This window comes from Hibiscus syriacus, unplaced genomic scaffold (genome assembly GCF_006381635.1).
Source record: "Hibiscus syriacus cultivar Baekdansim isolate YM2019G1 unplaced genomic scaffold, ASM638163v2 tig00110386_pilon, whole genome shotgun sequence".
NCBI lineage: Eukaryota > Viridiplantae > Streptophyta > Magnoliopsida > Malvales > Malvaceae > Hibiscus > Hibiscus syriacus.
Genome location: NW_024062716.1, coordinates 1,018,418 through 1,037,018, shown reverse-complemented (window position 1 = coordinate 1,037,018; position 18,601 = coordinate 1,018,418). Strand labels below are relative to the sequence as shown.

The window sequence follows — 18,601 nt, the reverse complement described above, 5'->3', positions numbered from 1 at the left end:
GCTTCTGGCGACCCCCTCAATAATTCCAAGGCATAACATTTGGCTCTCCAAGCTTGAGAATATGAGATACTAATCTTGAACCGAGCATTCATGTCAGTCATAATTTCATGTCCCCGATATACCCTACCATTCAAGAACATTAACTCAGCCAGAAAACCAACCAACACCTTTTTGTTTGCCTGTCTATGGTGAGGAAAAACTTGGGTTCTTGAACATGTATGTTTATCAATAAAAGTCCTAACTTGAAACATTTCGCAATCTTTTATCCTCTTTGCAATCATACGCCACATACAGTTTTTGTCAATCATACACCTTGTTTCGAAATGATCTTTGCTTGATTTGTTAACTTTTAGTTGATAGCCATCTTCCACACATTTCGTATACAAAGCTATCTTCAAGTCTTCCTTTGTATCAAAACAATCATCTTTCTTGATACGAATAATTTTTGTGTAACAATCAACTGCTATCTTTACCAACTCTTCTTCCAGTATCTGAAGTAATTCTGGCATATTCCAGTTATACTCCCGTGGCATTTTCTTCGGGGACTTTTCTTTGGGGATTTCTTCTTCTTCTTCTTTTTCTTCTTCAGTGTTATATGAATTACAGAATGGATGTTCAACATGTTCATTTATAGTCGTAACTTCCTCCTCATAATCATCAACAACATCTTCCTCGGCAACAGCTGTTTCATCATCAAAATTTGGGTATTGACCAATATCAAAATCATTACACGCAGGGTCTGTTTCTTCTTCTGAAAAATCATCAAAATCCGAGTATTGACCAAGATCAAAGTCCGGGTATTGACCAAGATCAAATTTCAAATACTGACTAGTACTCACAATTTTTTCTGTTGGCTCATCATCGTCTAACTGGTCAATACGAAAACCGGAATTTGGTGCTGAAAGTTGATTGGGATTTGAATTAGGGAAAGGTTGTGGGTTTTAAGATTGTGTTTGGTTTTGGAAATGTGGTGAAACAATATTTGCTTGGTGATGAAATTGTGGTGGAACCATTAAATTTTGAGCACCATAAACTGGGGTTGAAAAACTTAGTTGATTACTACCCGCTACTGACCCAACTTCACTACTTCTAGGTTCAACAACATACAATGTAACATCATCACTTGAAACACTAATGTAAGTAATGAATCGTTCAACATCTTCATTGTCGGTTAACAAATAAACTTTACCATTTCTCTGATAAGATAGCCTAAATCCACTTAGGAGCTCTAAATTCAATTTATTTGCAACACGTAACATTAGAGTTTCATAAGTTAACTTTTTTAATGACAGTTTTAGTTGAAGATTCATGGGTAAAGGCATATTGTAAAACGCCATGAACATTCTCCCATGAACCTCCAAAACACAAATCTATCCAAACATGATCAACATTAGATGATTTCATTATTGTAAATTAATTTACTAAACAAACGAGCTGCGAAACTAAAACCTGTTGCCGGATGGGGAAGGATGTCGTTGGATATAGGAACGAATGTCGCCGGAGAGAGTGATAGATGGAGATGGAATGAGTTGCGATTTAGAGATTTAGGTTATGAGTTGCTGTTGCTACGTAGTTATATACCCAAAACATTTGTGTTGCGAAATTAAAACCTGTTGCGAATTCAGAAATCGAGTTGCGAATTTGAAATCAGTATTGCGATAGTCAGAATCTCGTTGCGATTTACAGATTCGCATTGCGATTTACGTAATCGCGTTGCGATTTACGTATTCGCGTTGCGATTTACGTAATCGCGTTGCGATTTACGTAATCGCGTTGCGATTTACGGAATCGCGTTGCGATTTTACGTATTGTCGTTGCGATTTACGGATACGCATTGCGATTTACGTATTCTCGTTGCGATTTACAGATACGCGTTGCGATTTACGTATTCTCGTTGCGATTTACGGATACGCATTGCGATTTTACGTATTGTCGTTGCGATTTACGGATACGCGTTGCGATTTACGGATACGCGTTGCGATTTACGGATACGCGTTGCGATTTAACGGATACTCGTTGCGATAGTCAGAATCGCGTTGCGATTTATATGTTCGCGTTGCGATTTGCGTTGCGATTCTGGAAAATCGCAATGCGAATTTGTACTATCGCATTGCGATTCTTCATAATCGCGTTGCGATTCTGGGAACTGATTTACGATTCTGGAGATCGCGTTGCAATTTTTATTTCGCATTACGATTTTGTTGGTCATTTTGGCGAATCAAAAAAATTTATTAAAATCATATATTATAAGGTATTTTTGATCACTGAGACGATTTTCTCTTATTTAATTTGGAAAGATAATAAAAATGAGTCTTACTTAATGTTAAACGTCAACATCCATGGAAAAAAATCAAAATTTAAACTTTTCTGCCATCTGAAAACCACTATACCTGCTATTAATAAATAGCAAAAACATGGTCCACTGAGTCAGTAGTCAATGTATGTATTCCAATCCAAACTCGATAGTGCCACAATAATTCTACTCTACCCCCAAATTTTCAACATTCCCACAAATTCTTTCTTGAGTTGTAGATGCAAAGGGAAGGGGAATTTTAATGAAACATCACTTTGATTTTCTTCTCCAGCTTTAGAATAAGGGGGAAACCAAAAGCCCATTTCTATTCAAGGCCTGATTTGAAGCAGGGAGATTTCGATTGGTGTATTGGGTAACATGCTCTCTCTGAATTCTGTTTTTTTGGGGTTATTTGTTCATAGATTCAGAATTATTGTTTTTCCATGAATGTTGATTTGTAGCTCAATTTGTGGGGGAAAAGAAAGAAATCTTGATAACCCCAAAGAATAAATAACTGAGACACTACTATGATGCCAGAAACTTGTGGTTCTAGCTTGTTTCTTGCTTTACCTGATGATGTGTTTGCTATTATATCACGGTCCCTTTCACCAGAGGACATATGTAATCTCAGTATGTTGTAAAATTCTATGTGAACATGTTGCCTCTGAAAGGATTTGGCTCACCCAATGTGATGTAGTTGGAGTTGTGCCTATGAGGGACCTCGTGGAGTGGAGGGAAGGTGTAGTATCTTATAAGGCACTCTGTCGCTTCCTTGTTAGAGTAAAGCCATTGGTCGGCCTTTGGGTTCACCAGAATCCTGAGGTTGGCAATGTAGTCTATGTATTGCCTGGTTTTGTTTCTGTTGTTGGATGTCGAATAATTCCTCAAGAGCTTGGTCCATTAGGGATCGAGGATGGCCCCATTCTATGGGCACCGGTTTTTGAAATTATTGGTGATTCTGATGGTTCCACCACGTTTATTCTTCATGGTAGGGAGAAAGGATGTGACTATTTTTATCCTGGTTCAGTGGAATCTGTGGAGCGGAATTGCAATGTGCTATTGCTTGAGGTTGAGCCTAGAGCAAAAAGGAATGGTTGTAAACTATTCCCTAGTGAGAGCTTTCCTCATCATTCCAGTGAGGAGATTTCAAGAAAGGTTTATAGATCAAATAGTGGTTTATCGAGATCCTCAGGACAGAGTGAGGCCGCGGTTCCTTTTAGTCGGTTGAATTTTGGTGACAGGAGAAAGTTGCTTGAGACTGTTACTAGCCAAGTTCGTCTTAAGCTTACTGATTCTGTAAGTGGGCCTCTATTCCCTCTGTTGTGGGAGGATGCGGAGAATTTCCAGAAAGATTTGGTTCTTATGTTGCAGCGAAGATCACTGCTTCTTCAGATGTGTAAGTTTGGTAGTGAACAGGGTTGCGTGGATTTGAAGGCAAGTACTGCAATGCCTGCTGGTCCTACTCAGTCGGAACTCGGTGACATTAGAAAGAGCTTTGACCGTTCTAGTTCTTCTAATTCTCTGAATGGAGATGATGATCAGACACACAGAAACAATAGGAAAAGTCTAGGTGGGTACTTCAGAGCTAGTATTAAGCAAATTCTTCGGAAGCCTAGTTCTGTCAATGGTGGCAGAGCAATTTCAAAATGCAATTCTTCTAGCAGTGAGACTAGGCATGCTCAACTTCATGATTTTCTGAATTCCGGGGATACTATTGGGCTGGCAATACGTGCCTCTACAATTAATTTATCATCTTATCGAGCTTGGCCTAATATGCATGATACACGATTTGCTCTTTACAAGCTGCCCATGCGGGTTCCGAGGGAAGATCAAGAGTATGCCGGTTTATGGGGAGGAACATTTGGTTGGCCTCCTGGAAGGCCGACTGAAGACAAGCCTGGGAAAGCTCTGTTCTTTCTTTTGCTCTCTTACAAAGAGACAGAGGGAAAACAGCTTCTCATTGCAACTAAAATATTGGAAGGCACCCACTATGTTCTGCACCCAAATGGTTCCGCAATGTTCATAGTGAATATTGATGAGCCTTCACTGGACCCATTTCCCTGGGATAGTGATGCAGATCACATCCTGTGAATGTGAAGCATGCTTTTGTGGGAGAAGGTATTGCAAATGGATATGGTTTTAGATATCCTGGCTCAAAGCCTGGCTCACTTTTTGTCATTCAAAATGGTCTGCTTGCCTTCATATGGAAGGAATCAAGGTCTGTCTTGACCCTGCAAAGACTCAGCTTGCAAGACCTTTTGAAGAAAGGTGAACAGGTTCCTGCTCTCCCTCCGATTGCCAACTTTTCGTATTTGACCAAGTCATACTCGAATGTGTTTGTTGGGTTCTCAAACACCTCAACATCTTCATCTTCTCTAAGGTATGTGTTATGTCCTGTGTTTGCTCTTTTTTCATCCAAACTACCCCTTAGCTAATGAATATTATTCTGTGTTATCTTTATTTATTGCACTCATGCTATATACTTGATTCATAAACAATGAAGTTCAGTTATGGTTATTTGGCATGAGAGTAAAATGATATTGGGTTCCATTTTTTTTTCTGTTTTAGTAGTCTGGGGGTGGGGGATGCGACTTGTGAGAGCTAAAAAAACAACTGAATTATTGTTGTTGGGCTTTCTATACTGCTATGAGTTTCCAATTTCTATTTACTTTCAATTGCACTCTTACAAGGCTATAACTGCTACGAGTCCGCAAAATAGTTTTTATCAGATGAGTTAGTCTTTTACAGCATGTCTTGTTTATTGGAGAACTAGTCAGTTTATTGACTACTGACACTGGGTTTTAAGGAACTGCTCTGTCAATGTTATAATGAATTTGATCATTACTTTTAATTTATAGTCAAAACAACTCTCTCTTGATTTTTCATATTTTGGCTTAGTTTCTTTGTATAGGTCAAGTGGATTAAGTATGGCTTGATAGGTGGTTTATATATTTAACCTGGCTTTTACTTTGGTTATTTAATTGTTACTTCTCTCTTCATCCTCAAAATATGCACCATGTTAGGTTCAACTTTGCAGTCTTTTTATATTTGTTTCTCACTTCACTAGAAATGTATATATGTGATAGTTTTATGTTCATGTATTCTTATATTAAATTACCATGTTCAGGGGGGGGTGAGAAAATTTCCTGATACGTCAGACCGGATAATGAATAGTTTTGCCCATTGGCAAGTTCTGTGAGCCTTTGTAATGAATGAATTTAACATCTTTGTTTTATAAAAGTTTGCTCACTTTTCCTTGAAGTTCGGGATGCATCTACGATTAGTTTTATAACAACTACCAGTTGTAATTTGGTTACAGCTGCCTTCTTGTATAAAGCTTTGCAAATAATCATCTATGGTTGGTCCCATGTTTTTATTTGGCAGGAAAAGGCATGTTTAGGTCACCAATGGGCACTGGATAAATTGCAAATATTCAACTATTGTTTCTATGCCAGTGTATCTGGGGTCTAGTTTACTGCTACCGGTGATTCAAGAGTGTCAAGTTTCAGGTTGTCTCCAAGATGATATAAATCCTTTTCTCTGAAACAACAACGAGGATTATCTCGTTGCGTTTGTTAAAAGAGATTTATCAGGTTATTCTTGTGCTCCGGTAAAGATATATGGTTAAAAGCCAATAATATAGTCAACAGGGGAGAGATACAGAATCTCAGATGTGATACAAGTTTTCCCCCATTAACTTTGAAAGAATACTCTTTTTGTTTCTTTGGATATTATATCGACACACTTGTATCACGGGAAGAGTGGTGATAAGCATATCATGTTTGGAACCCACATAGCTTTTGAAATTATCCTCCTTCCCTCTCCTCTTGAGAAAGTAAAGCTAGCTGAAGTAGTTGATATCCGATAAAATTGAATTTTGGGGAAGAATCAAATGCTGTTACCAGTACCAACAACCAGTTGGTCTAATAGGATGAGATATTAGATTTCTTATGTAAAGTCAGGGTTCGAATCTTGATATTTGCAAATGGAGCAAAATGAGTTGGGAGAGTTGTTCCCATATGGACTTCTGTAAAATTTAGTCTGGATTAGTCGGTAAATAGATCGAATACCGGTGATTAATTCGAAAAAAATGGTGTTACAAAGAATTTGGTTGGCATTTTCTAAGTTATAGCAACGTGAACAAGAGATGGAAAAGAGATGGTGTATGTGTTTTTTTTATATGCATGTATAGATTAAGATTCGAACAGTTGAATGTATACATTTAGTTTTAAGAAGTAATTGTTTTTCCTTGCCATTCTACATGTGTGACCCTGGTTGCATGGTTTATTCCGTTTTGACAGAGTTATGATAAAAGGGTAAAATATATTGTTTGGTCCCCAAACTATAATGTTCTTTACTTTTGCATCTTCTAATAATAAAAGATTATAAAATGATCATACAACTTAAAAAATAGGATAAGATTTGCAAGTGGAACTTCAAATAAAATCTGGTACTATTCAGCGATGACCGGCAGCAACAGTTGTGAGTGGTGGTGACGATGGGAGATTTTGGTTAAATTTAGAGGTTAAATGAATATTTTATCTAAATTTTAGGGATGAAAATGATATTTCATCTAAAATTCGTGGTTAAATTAACATTTTATATAATTTTATGGGTTGAATTAAAAATTAATTCATTTTAATTAACATGTAACATCATCAAGTTAACAATTGATAATGTAAGAAATTAAAATTAAATAAATTAACAATATAAGTGATTAAAATGTAATTATTTTAAATTTAGTAAGTAAAAATATATAAATATAAAAGGAAAGTGATAATCCCATAATTGACTCTAAATAACATAAATATAGACGGTAGTGATGAAGTCCAAATGTTTATGATGCGTTACCCCTTATGATTCAATGCCTACATGATTAATTGAGAATATTGTGAAAAAATTATAGATTTTCCGTTAAAATTAGTAGTAAACTCAGACCTTGTAATAATATCAAATGATCTTCCACGAATATAAAATTGAGTCCATGAAACAGATTACTCAATACTTTCATTTTTTATTATTAATAATTGTAAAATATAAAATAATATTTGTTTAAAGATAACTCTCAATCAAATTATATTAAACACTTGTACTCTTGATATTATTGATGTTCAAATCCGAATCAAACTGTGTTAAAAAAGTTGTCGAGAACCTAGCAAGGCTCGTAACTGTGCTCGCATCACTGAACCTCATATACAACCCGCTCCAATTATAAAGAATAAGACCCATCATGCCTAACTTCAAGTCAACCCACTCTATTTTCTTTTTGTGTTTCAAGCCAACTGTTTTAATCTCATTAATGTCTATTAATTTCATTTAATTTCTTCGATCCTTGTTTATTTATTCTCTTCTCTTTAAAAGCAAGTTAAATAATTTTTTTTAGTATGTACTTGAACTTTTCTCCTTTCAAAAATTTAATTTTTGTTATGACGATAGGAAAAGGTAAAATTGAGTTAGATTTGTTTATTAGTGTGTTGTTGTTGCCGGTGAACGATTACTGTTGTATCTTAAGAGATAGACGTCTAACATTCTCAAGCATCGAGGATATGAAAAATCCATCTTAAAGAGATTGTTAATACAAACCTCAGCAAATTCTGCTACTAATTTAATTCTGGTTTGAGTTGTTTGATACGTCTGGAGTCATCACCCTACTGCCATATCCTCCACTTAAAAGATCTTCCATATAACTTTTCTTGAAGTCTCCGGAAGATCCTCTCCTCAAGTGAACGTTGTTGAAAGAAATATTATTACTATTAGATTACTACTTAATTATTTGTAAGTTTACTAACAGTTTATTCCCGGATAACCGACAGGTCTAGTGTTCCAATGAGATCGTTGTTTAGCCTAGTAATAGGAACCGTAATGGATTTTATATGTTGTAGAACTGCGTGAAAAGGTGGCCCAAAACTATGTTTTAAAAGGCAATTTTACTCCGATGGAGCTTTGAATATAGAGAAAGGCTGAAATGGACAGGAGAAAAATTATTTTCCCAAACAGAGTATTTTAAGCAGTGTAATCACCAATTTTATCCTAAAAAAAATGCATTACAACCATACACTGCTACCACCAACCCAACTACTGCCCATGCCCTGCTCCTCATCACAATGCCCTCCCATCCACCATGTTGTTGCCCCTGCAATACATCAACCACCAGCACCAAAATTCAAAGCATTGTCAGGATTAATTATTTGTTTTTAGGGGTAATATCTACTGTAATGGGTATAAAACCTGAATGAAAGCAATGTAAAAACTCTTTCGGCATCATTTGTTCAAGCCAATAAACAAGATTTTTAAGGCTACCCTTTTTAAGATTGCAAATATTTTTGTTCATTTTTCCTATTTCCGAATCTCAGTAAGAAAACCTTTATTTATTTATTTATTTCTTTTATTTTAGAAGAACACTAAGCATAAAAATAGCAATTTTAGTTTTAAAAAAAATCACAACCACATATATCCGAACGGTGAGGAGGAGCATCTCGAGAAGGGGAGCAGCATACTGAAATTTGGGCTCGATCCAACGGAGGACGAAAGAGATCCGGTCAGTGGAAGCCGCGGCTTATTTCGAGGCATTGGGGGCTGTTTTTCACAAAACCGAGCCCGGATCCGTGACCACCGCGTCAAGACGAGTCTCTCGATAAATTTTGGTGGCCAACAACCATCAGAGACGACGAGCGGCCGAAATTCGAGAGAGAGGGTTAAAAAATTAAAAAGACAGAAAAATGAAATGTTAAAAAAAGTTTGTATTTATAAAATAATTTTGGGAGAAATCATATTTTAGGTCCCCCAACAATTCCTCCTTTTTACAAAAGGTTCACTAGAAGGGGCCGTTTTTATAATTTTCCATTTTTTGTTTGTGCTTTGAAATTTTTGGTATAATTTCAATTTAGTCACCCCACTTTTAGCTTGTTTTTAAACTTTAGTCATGTGTAGTGACTTTTTTTTAAATTTTTTTCGTGGTTTGATATTGTAATTTTGCCTTTTTATTTTAACAGAGTTTTTAGCCTTAAATAAATGGTATAACTTCCTTTAGGTCCCTTTAATTTCTAGCATGTTTTGTATTTTTTTGTCCCTAATTCATTTATTTTTATTTTGTTTCAATTTAGATTTTTTTAATTTAGTCCTATTTTATGTTTAATTTGTTCCCATTTAGTTTAGTAATTTCACATTTATGCAATTAGGTCCTTATTTTATGTTTATTTAATTTTTATTCTATGTTTTTACTGTGTTTTTTTGTTATTTGTTTTATTTTTTTAATTAAGTTTATTATTAATTGTTATATTTCATAGCTTTAATTCTTAGATTTAGTTTTAAATTAGATTAACATTCGAATCAAACTTAGAAATTAGGATTTCACATTAGTTTTAATTATGAACAATTCGAGTAGAGTTTTCACAATCTATGCCTGATTACTCGAGTCGATTGCTCGACTTTTAAAATCATTAATAATTAATATTTTCTAAAAAAGCTTTAGGTTTAATAATTTAGATAAAAATTAGGTTTTAAATTAGTCATCAACTTTAGAAATTATCAATTTAGGTCCTACGCTTTTAGATCTTTTAGAAATCGTACTTTTAGATCTTGATTTTTTAGTCCCCGAACTTCGATTAGAACTTTAAAATTAGCATAATTAAATATGTTAAATAGAGCCTCCACTTTAGGTTAGCTTTCAAATTAGTCTTTAAATTTAGGGAATAATATGAGTTGTCTCTCGCCTAAATGCTGAATGAACCATCTCGATTATTCGATTCGATAATTTATTAAAATCAAATAGGATTAATATTTGAGCCTACTTTTTTAGGTTTGAGCTTCTAGGTTCCTTTAATTTCATAATTTGACACCTTAAGCTAGAAAAAGCCTTTAATTTACCTTAACTTAATTAGGATTAAATAAAATTTTGTTTGATTGCATTATTTTTTAAACCTAAGGCAATGTTCACTTATTAGGGAATTAATGGTATATCTCCCGCAAGTGTGCTCAGGGGGTGACTACTGGTGATTCCCGAAATGGGTCGATATCCTTTTCAAACATTGCATCATGATTTTTTAAAAATGAGGCAATATTCGGTTATTAGACACAATAGCTGATCTCCCGCATTTACGCTTGGGAGCGAATGCTATCGGTCTCAATAAACGAATACCCTTTTCAACTTTGTATCCGTAATGATTTTCAAATTAAATAAAGATCGAACTCAAAATTTTCGATTTTAAATATAGAGTAACCAACTAGATACCAATTTTTGGGTGCTTTTGGGAGTGCTAATCATTCCCTACGCGTAACTGACTCCCGAACCCGATTTCTGGATTTTCGCAAACCTTAAAGCTCATATTTTGATAAAAATAAATGTTTTATTAAAATCACATGGTTTTTATGTTGTTTCAATCGCACCTTAAATGATTTATGCCAACTCCTCACATTTCGAAACGCTTTTCAAAAAGAAAAACCCTGAGTTGGTATCGGTCTTTCCCCACCTGGGCAAAAAAACGGTGTCGATAGCTTGGCGACTCCACTGAGGATTTTGTTTTAAAAAAAAAACAAATTGAGAGTTGAGCCACGATTTGGTTACCCTATATTTATGGTTATGGAGATTACGAGTTCGATCTTGTTTAATTTACTATTCATTATGTTATTTCAAAAGAAGAATATAAATTCTCTCTGATTAATGCTTACAGTTGTGTGAATATTTAGGACTGTTGCATATCATAGCTCTAAACCCGAGCTCAAACCCAGTTTACCTAAGTAGGGAGAAACATCACACTTCACGAGGAGCATTGGGCTTCCTTGTGTGGGTCTGACAAAGTATCTCTGGAAAGCATCCTAAGTTGTCTATCCGGATATCAGATCTGCGATACGCTTTTAGTGGTGAGATCCCCTGAACTGAACCCGATTCGCAAGTCTGTAATGGGCCAAAATTATGGTTAACCTTAGCAGGTTGTAAAGATGGCTCGAGAACATTTGCTAGAACCTAACCTCATATAGAGAATTTAATAAGCCTACCCCGCTAGAGCCATGTGGATAGCCTAAGAGAACTAGAACGCATGCGGTTAGGGCTATTAATTTCTTTTGTATTCTTTATTTTTCAGTCTTAACTTTGAGTCATATTTAACTATTTTTGCTAAGATTACATTTTTTTGACTAATCATTTCAATAACTTGATTCTTTTTGTCTTGTTTTTACTAACATTAATTTCCTTTTGTCTGGTCTTGTTACATTTTTGCATAATCATGACATATCATTCAAAGGTATTGATACATTAAATAAATGGTTTTTTAGAAGGTTTTTTTAAAAATAATGTCACATCAATGCCTTTCACTGGGATCGGAAAATTTTGAAGATACTCTACGTAGATCGAGTAGAGTCAAGAGAGAGTCTACCTACTGAGAAGCCGAACTTATACCTGCTGAGGTAACAAGTTGGACTCGAGAAGAGAAGCCAACAGTTGAAGATCACGAACCAGCTCAAAATATTTCTGAAAGCAGGAGATAAAGTAATGCTTTAAAGACGATGCAGTACCCATATGCTCGCAGGAGCTGGACAGATGAACCAGATTTTCACTTCCCTAGTGTATCGAGACATTGTTTGTTTTTCAAGAATTGTTCAAGGTATACATTGCATCTCGACATGCATTAATCATGGATCCTGGGGCTAACTTGCGAGAATCTCGTAATAAAAGTTTTAAGGTAGGAAGAAGTCACCCTATTCGTTCCTAGAAATAATTGAGAGCTATGGACATGATGTTAGCATCGTATGAAGTTCGAGGCACATCATCGAGATCCGTGGGGCACTGAGAAGCAAGGCCGATATTTTGTTTGACCTAGGGTATTGACCTTTAACTCGTAATGAGACATTTTGGGGCCAATTAAAAATAAGTTCTTCCACCCATCGTGAAACCTTGTTGCACTAGCCGTTGCACTGGCCTTGTCCTGTTTGAACGTGTTTTTGTTCTTCCCTCAATAGATATTTTGTTAATTGAACTTATGCCATTTTTAGGTTATGAGCAATAAATCAAGTTTTAATCTTGTAATTCTTTGAATATCATATGAATTAAAGGTTCTTTTACTACTTCACTAATTATAGACCGCTAACAAAGGACAAGATTAAACCTTTCGTGTTCCCTCCAAAGCCAAACACCCTTACTCGTTTCCTTACACGGCTTGTGCTAATTACCAAAAGACCGAACTTTGACATCACCTCTCTTTGAAACAATAAAGTCATGCCCTTATCCCCCGAGGCACCAAAACCTGTACTTTTACCTTTCCAGAGAGATATAACATTTCCATGACATTACCTTTTCCAGAATTATGACTTTAAAGTCACACATTTACCTTCCTAGACACAAAACCATCATTAATTTCTCAACCTCAATAAATCATGGGGGCATAACGAGGACCTTTCCTACAAGAAAGACAAGATGGAGTGTTGCGGATAAAGTTTTTACAAGAGAATTCGAATAATTGGGGCATACTAAGAGCGAATGAAAGAAGAAGAAATAAAGAAAATCATTAAAATAATTCTATCATGAATTAATTACATTGTTTTCATGTAAATAAGATTAATCTTGAATACTCGTCCCTTAGGATACCTGTTTTACAAAGACTTCCATGTATGAGATGATGAACGACTTTGTTTCATTTATCATTTCATATATATATATATATATATATATATATATATATTCCTTGTTGTCCCATTTTGAGCATATAGTATTTTTTCTTTGATTCAACCCTAACCAAGGATCACCCTCCACATTGGGTGGAAAAGGTGAATGACATCTGTTCGCATGAGTGAAGATCATCAATCAAAATTTCGCTATAGAAGCAAGTCATGATAAAATAAGGTGAGAAATAACAAGATACCGTGAGGTAGACCAAATATGAAGCGTTCAAAGATCAAATCAAGTTGACAACACATAAAAGAAACAAAAAAAGAGAAAGAGAAAAAAAGGGAGAAAAGAGAAAAAAAGAAAGCAAAAGATAGAGAAAAAAGAAAGAAGAGGAAAAAGAGAAAGAAAAAGAAAAGAAAAGAAAGAAAGAAAGAAAAAGAAGAAGAAATAAAACAAATTAAACACTTCAAGACGAATGACTCAATCAATTCACCCGAAGATCATGAAACACCAAAGAAAAATAAAAAGAGAATAAAAGACACACGAGTAGATTCAATTCAAGCAAGACAAGATTGAATACAATAGAATGAATCAATCATGGGTTTAATAACCCTTAAACACTTGTTTGGGCCTATTTATCCCTTTCTTTCATAACCATGAGCCCCAGTCTACATTACACGCCTGAAAAGTCCCTTCTAATCATACATGGATTTCTAAGTGGAGAGACTATCTTCAGATTTCATTTCGCCTCTCAAGAGTTATTTTTATTTGCAAAAATTAGTTTTCTAAATCTTTAATTCATAATAAGGAAAAATAATAAAATAAGGGTACAAGACGTAAAATTTTTTATGACGTCTTGAAGCCAAAGGAGATTTTGAGTTGAAACCTGAAAAGGCAGCTCGAATACGAAGATTGTCAACCACTGCATAAAAGGATGATCTTATACATCTCTTGATAAAACATTGCACAGTCCAAAGGCGCTCACGAGGGCTGAGAACCAGTGAACATTTCCAGAAGACAAGTATGACAGCTGCTTCATCAAATCAATGAACACTAGAATCAAGGACGCAAGAAGCCAACCTAAAACACATTACCTTCCCAAATTAACCTGAAACACATTACCTTCCCAAGTCAGCCTAAGCTTTATATCAACATTAATCTTTACATTTTTCAAATGTATAATTTTTTGAATGATTAAAAGAAAATTTGACTTATTTGATATTCAGTGAACTCTTGTTTTACAATTTGTTTTGATTGTGAGCCGGAAGTAAATGACAACACTTTTGAAATTTATTCAACAAAATTTTTCACATTTGTAAAATAAAAGAAAGAAGAGAAATATTTTCAAACAAGACAATCTCAAGTGGAAAAGGTCCTGGAAGCTGGTGAGACTCATTCTGCCTTAGTTAGAGAAGAACAAACGATGCCAGAATAATAAAGTATTTCATAAAAGAAAATAGTCCGAGAGATCAAAAGGACTGGAGGAAATAACTTCTAACACTTTCTTGTGACGTTGTCAGAAGCAGATAATCGCCTTAGTTGAAGATGGAACATATCCCAACTTATAGAAAAAATGAAAGACAATTATGTTAGAAGAATTGATCACTCCTTAAATGTCCATCTAATTGTGGCATCATGAAGAGAAGCCCTCAAGATATTTGATAACATTGCTGATTATCGATACAAGAGTGAGACCATTTGAGATTAAGAGTTTGGCTCGAAGAGAGCCATGAGTACCCACATTGGGGCATTGCCAAAACCAGATGTCATTAAAATCACAAGATTTAAATCAAGCAGATGTGGTGGATGAGCCTCACTGTTTGGAGTGCCTAGGGCAGAAAATGAAAATGAAATGATCTCACCTTGAGAAACAAACCATTCATGCTTCAATTGGAAGACCTGTCCGGAGAAACAAATTTGATTGAACGATCAAGTCAAGGATAGAAATAGAGTCAAGGCCATATACCTGGTCATAACAAGAATTCGAGAGAGAAAACATTTCCTCTAAAATGAAGACAGAAAACAAAGACCATAGGATGATCATGCTGATCCTCAGAAGATTACAAAGCTGAGCTGGCAAGTTGCTACAATGATATTGAGGCAGGTTCCATGCGAAGATAATCAAGTGAAGGAAGACTAAGGTCTACACTTTGATCCAGAAGAAGAATTGATGATCAACAGTTCTGTATTCATGAACTTCATGAATTACATACATATATATTGCATTCACATTTCATGCATCAAGGCAGTTTTACAGATTGTTCAAAGAAAAGAAGAGAACGAAGAAAGAGCATAATTCAAGCCTCAAATGAAGGGATTTTTGTTCAAAATGGCTAAGCCTCAAGGATCGAGGAGTCTAATAAAGAAGAATCATTGCTTTGATGTGGGGGCATGTTACCCAAACAATATGATGTTTTCAGATGAATTTTTAAAGAAGCTAAGCCTAATTTTTAGGAGTTTCTTGATAATAAACATGAATAAATTTTTGAAGAAGCCAAGTTTGATTTTCAAATGTTTCTCGATGATAAGTCCTTCGAGCCTCGTAACATACAATTGCATTATTATGGTGATTTGACGTGCATAAATGTCAACGCCACAGGAAATAATGAATGCTTCCCATACTAGTAGTTATGATGTTGAGTCAATATTGAGTTCATAAAGGGTTTCTATAAATCCTAAACTCGCCCAATTTGAAGGTTGTGTTCTATTTACACTAGGACTAAAAGTTAATAACCGGGAAGTTAGTTTTCCGCCAAATGGACGATAGAACCTTGAAAAATCAATGCAAAGCTGGGAGGGCTGAATTCGATGTTAGTAATTGAGCAAACACCTTCAATTCCAGTTGTCCCTAAGGATTAGTTCTAGGCAGTGGTTGTTGATTTTCCATAAAAATGTAGTAGCAAGTACACGGTCTCCAGAGCTTGAAATGATAGACTCTCTTTTCAAAACTTTCTGGGAAAGATGAGAGCTCTATTGGATTTCTACACAAGTTAAGGCAGAAGAATCCAAATTTATCAAATGCCAAAATTTACTGGGGCAAGATGCGCCCGTTCAAAAGTCAAGATTCACAAGAATGCACTCAGGTGTGACAAACAAGGAAGACGGTCGAACCAGGAAGAGAGTGAAAACTGCTTTAGCAATGAAGACTGCTCTTGTAACCATTCTCAACAAATCAAGAAAACATGCATTCATACATATTCCATGAATTTGCATATTTGCATCATACATTTCATCATTTCATACACATGATAAATTTTAATTTCCCTCTCATGAGGATGCATGTAAAGTCCATTTTGAAAAGAAAAAAAGCTATTTTGTCATTTTTTAGAAAATTGTTTGATTCATTTTTAGACCGTTTTTCTGGGATTTCAATGGATTCATTTGAAAGGTTTCCTAGAAGCCTTTCCAAAAATGCCCTCCTTTAACTTGACTTTTTCAGATTGCTTCAATGCGAGTGAGCAGTGTCGTTCCTGGGATAGACCCAACAAAGACAAAAAACTCAGCACAAATAAAGGAGCAAAAGATCACTAGACAATATAATTTGTAACATTAATGAATTCAAAGAGTCAACAAAGATTTTATTTCACGATTGCATTAAGAAGAAGAAGATTTCAACAAAGAATTTGTACATATTTTTCATCATGAAAGAAATGGATCTCAGAAAATTCAAGGACCTTTGGGTCAATACCTTCGGGTACTTCCAACACAATTATTAATGACATATGATAATCTTTTGCAGGTTTAAAAATCTTCAAAGAGAAGATAAATCGATCATCATTTCCAATGGAGAGTTCATAATGAGAAGAACTCATCTGAAAGGGGGAGAGTGAGTTCATAATAAGAAGAGCTTGTTCGACCTATCACTCGATTCACGACATTTCGAATCAGCGACGCCTTACTTGAGGGATTGAAATTTCAAATGGAGAGTTCATAATGAGAAGAACTCATCTGATAGAGGGAGAGAGAGTTCATAATGAGAAGAGCTTGTTCGACCTATCGCCCGATTCACGATATTTCGAATCAGCGATGCCTTGCTTGAGGGATTGACATTTCAAATGGAGAGTTCATAATGAAAAGAACTCATTGACAGAGGGAGAGGGAGTTCATAATGATAAGAGCTTGTTCGACCTATCGCTCGATTCACGACATTTCGAATCAGTGACACCTCGCTTGAGGGATTGATATTTCTGATGGAGAGTTCATAATGAGAAGAACTCATCTGACAGAGGAAGAAGAAGTTCATAATGAGAAGAGCTTGTTCGACCTATTGCTCGATTCACAACACTTTGAATCAGCAACACCTCGCTTGAGGGATTGACGTTTCCAATGGAGAGTTCATAATGAGAAGAACTCATCCGATGAGGGAGAAAAAGTTCATAATGAGAAGAGCTTGTTCGACCTATCACTCAATTCATGACATTTTGAATCAGTGACACCTCACTTGAGAGATTGAAATTTTCTATGGACGGTTCATAATAGAAGAACTCATCCGACATAGGGAGAAAAAGTTCATAATGAGAAGAGCTTGTTCAACCTATTGCTCGATTCATAACACTTCGAATCAACAATAACTCGCTTGAGGGATTAAACTTTTCTGATGGAGAGTTCATAATGAGAAGAACTCATCCGATGAGAGAGAAGAAGTTCATAATGAAAAGAACTTGTTTAACCTTAGCTCAATCATCGCAGAAGGAGGTGGATCAACATTCCAATGGAAGGGTCATAATGAGAAGAACTTGTCCGAATATAAAAGTGAAAAGTTCATAATGAGAAGAACTTGGAGCTCAGCGATGTCAGATGACCCAATTGGAAAAAATTGGTGCTTTATGTATTCGCTCCATTTTTGTTTCACAACAATGAGTGAAGAGGGGCAGCTGTAATCACCAATTTTATCCCCCAAAAAATGCATTACAACAATACCCTGCTACCACCAACCCAACTACTGCCCATGCCCTGCTCTCATCACCATGCGCTTCCATCCACCATGCTATGCCCCTACAATACAACAACCACCAGCACCAAAATTCAAAGCATTGTCAGGATTAATTATTTGTTTTTAGGGATAATATCTACTGTCATCGGTATAAAACCCAAATGAAAGCAATGTAAAATCTCTCTCGGTTCATCATTTGATCAAGCCAATAAATAAGATTTTTAAGGTTACCCTTTTTAAGATTGCAAACATTTTTATTCATTTTTTCGTATTTTTTAATCTCAGTAAGAAAACCTTTATTTATTTATTTATTTATTTTTCTTTTCCATGAACATTAATCATAAAAATAGAGTTTTTAGTTTTCGAAAAAATCACAACCACAACCAAAGTTATTTTTCGTAAAAAATAATAAAAAAGAGGAAAAGTGTTACCGTTCAGCTGAAGCCTTGTCGGTGTTTTTCACAAACCGAGCTTGGATTCGTAACCACCACCTCCAGGAGAGTCTCACGGTAAAATTTGGTGGCCATCGGCCACCAGAGACGGAGGTGGCATGACGGCTAGCGAAGGCCCACCGACCAGAGAACAGTCGAAATTCTAGAGAGAGCCCCTCTCTCTCTCTAAAAAATAAAAAAACTGAAAAATGAAATGTTAAAAAAGGAAAAAAAAGTTTGTATTTATAAAACAATTTCGGGGGAAATCGTATTTTAGGTACCCCAACAATTCTCGTGTTTTTACAAAATGGTCACTAGAAGGGGCCGTTTTTATAATTTTCAAT

At 35.5% G+C, this 18,601-nt stretch overlaps 1 long non-coding RNA gene and 1 pseudogene across 1 annotated transcript; one reads left to right on the top strand and one right to left on the bottom strand.

The window, feature by feature from the left end:
• The first annotated feature begins 2,524 nt into the window (after nucleotides 1-2,524).
• LOC120122310 lies at nucleotides 2,525-6,411 on the top strand (annotated as a pseudogene).
• Nucleotides 5,639-17,325, bottom strand: LOC120122311. The gene is made up of 3 exons (XR_005516070.1): nucleotides 17,312-17,325; nucleotides 16,053-16,056; nucleotides 5,639-5,771 (listed from the first exon to the last, which is right to left on the bottom strand). It is a non-coding gene; the product is annotated as an uncharacterized LOC120122311 (long non-coding RNA).
• Between the last annotated feature and the right edge of the window lie 1,276 nt (nucleotides 17,326-18,601).